Source organism: Sinocyclocheilus grahami, unplaced genomic scaffold (assembly GCF_001515645.1).
Source record: "Sinocyclocheilus grahami isolate Dianchi unplaced genomic scaffold, SAMN03320097.WGS_v1.1 scaffold612.1, whole genome shotgun sequence".
Classification (NCBI taxonomy): domain Eukaryota; kingdom Metazoa; phylum Chordata; class Actinopteri; order Cypriniformes; family Cyprinidae; genus Sinocyclocheilus; species Sinocyclocheilus grahami.
This window is the reverse complement of record NW_015505791.1, coordinates 2,715-5,214: the sequence shown is the minus strand read 5'-3', so window position 1 is coordinate 5,214 and position 2,500 is coordinate 2,715. Positions and strand designations below refer to the sequence as shown.

Sequence of the window (2,500 nt, the reverse complement as noted above, 5' to 3'; positions counted from 1 at the left end):
GATCACGTTTAATAAGACACCGTGGCATCAAATCAGTCCTGCTCTTACATCATCTCAGATCATCAGATCGCATTCGGCTTCGTCACACGATAAATGAAAAAGTGCTCTTCCTCAAGTCCATCCGAGATCAGGATGAGTTTGTTTCTTCGTCAGGTTTGTAGAAATGTAGCATTGCATCAGTGTCTCACTGCAAGTGAATGGGTGCCGTCAGAACGAGAGTCCAAACAGCTGATAAAAACATCACAGTAATCCACAGCACTCCAGTCCATCAGTGAACATCTGGAGAAGACAAAAGCTGAAACTAATCCAGCATCACGATGTTTTTAACTCAAATACGAGTCCATAATGCATAATAACTCTTCCTGCAGTGAAAAAGTGCATCTGCTGTTGTCTCTCGCATCAAAATCCAGCCACATATGTGTTTAGAGCTGTTTAAACGCTGCTTGATCTGTGCAGATTTCTCTCCTGATTCACACCAGAACACTGACTCACTGCAGGAAGAGTTATTATGCATTATGGACTCGTATTTGAGTTAAAAACATCGTAATGCTGGATTTGTTTCAGCTTTTGTCTTCTCCAGATGTTCACTGATGGACTGGAGTGCTGTGGATTATTGTGATGTTTTTATCAGCTGTTTGGACTCTCGTTCTGACGGCACCCATTCACTTGCAGTGAGACACTGATGCAATGCTACATTTCTCCAAATCTGATGAAGAAACAAACTCATCCTGAGCACTTTTTCATTTTTGTGGCGACTGGTCTGTGCTGCACCTGATATCTCAAAACTAATCAATATAGAATTGAATCAAGAGCTGCAATCAAAACGTGTATCAATATCCAGCCCTGGCTATTTTTGTCATCATCCGAATCTCCCGACATCGACTCCGGCCGATCTGCAGCTTCACAGTGAACCGCGGTCATGTTGACTTTCGATATTTACCACGTGAGCGCGGGCGAATATGACGGGCAGCCCGAAGGCGGACACCACGATGCCTGTGGTCAGGAATATGGCCAGCTCTTTGCAGGCGTTGCTGGCCGAGTCCGTGTCGTCCACCACGCGGCGAGAGATGCAGTATGGGATAGGTGCCAGGATGTAGAAGAAGAGCAGGAACAGAGGAGAGAGAGAGACAGGAGAGAGAGACACTCACTTATAGACGGGCAGAGCGCAGCCCAGCATGAGGAACATCAGACCGATCGCTCCTCCAAACGACAGGCTGATCAGAGCTGAAACATCAGAACAACACACACACTGAAGACGCTCTTCTGCACTTATTTGATCAGAAACACAGCAAAAGCAGTGAAATATTATTACTATTCCAAACAGCTGTTTTCTTTGTGAATCTCTGTTAAACTGTAATGTATTTCTGTGATGCGCAGCTGTATTTTCAGCATCATTCCTCCAGTCTTCAGTGTCACATGATCTTCAGAAATCAGTATAATATGCTGATCATTAGAAACATTTCTGATTATCATCCATGTTGAGCACAGCTGAGTACACGTTATTTGAGGATTCTTTGATGAACAGGAAGATCAGCATTTATCTGAAATAATAAGCTTTTGTAACAAAGGAAAAAATATAAAACAAAAGCTAATCGAGGGAAATCATGTCATTTACATTCATAGTGTTGCTATTATGACATGTAAATTAAAATATGGACAATTACATGTGTAAATATTCTTATAACCATATACAAGTCACATAATTCATCTCTTTTGTCATCAGTTATTCAATTATTCAACTAAACGGTCAAAATATAGTTTTGCAAAATGCATTACACAATACATTTAGTAAAAGCTCAGCCAAACAAAGGGCTAAATATCCAAATGTTTCTATTTATGTCCTTTGATAACACATTAGCTGATGCATCATCATCATCACCACATGCTAAACTCAAGCCAAATATTGTTATACTTAACATTATTGCACATTTTCCTATACATACATCAAACATATATATATATATGAAATCATGTAAAATTGGTAAATTCCTTGATATTCCCAATTTGAAATATCAGTCTTATGTCGTCTGATTATGAATTTGCTCAGATTCATAATGATAATATTCAGAAAGATTCTCTACAGATGAAAAGCAGACTCATGTGATGATCAGATGATCCGCTCACAACATCATTTACAATACACACACAACACACTGTGTAAATATATATATATATATATGCGCGTATTTACTTTTATAAAGGCTGTTCTCAGTGTTAATCTCTATACGAAATCAGAACATATATGAAGAGATAAATAGCTAGACTGAGAGTTATATATTTCTGTGTTTCTATGAGAGCTGTATTTATATTTTAGACACAAACAGAGCTGATGTGTGTGTGTTTGTGTAAATCTGCGGCCGCTAATAAACACTAGACCGCTTCCGCATCATTATTACTCACACACTCACACACACACACACACACTCTCTGTCACACACACACACTCTCTCTCTGTCACACTCTCTCTCTCACACACTCACACACACTCTCACACACACTC

General features: G+C 39.6%; 1 pseudogene; it reads right to left on the bottom strand.

Annotated features, from left to right (window-relative positions):
- The window catches only part of LOC107557618 (leptin receptor overlapping transcript-like 1), a 5,063-nt pseudogene that overhangs the window by 250 nt on the left and 2,313 nt on the right, over positions 1-2,500 (bottom strand).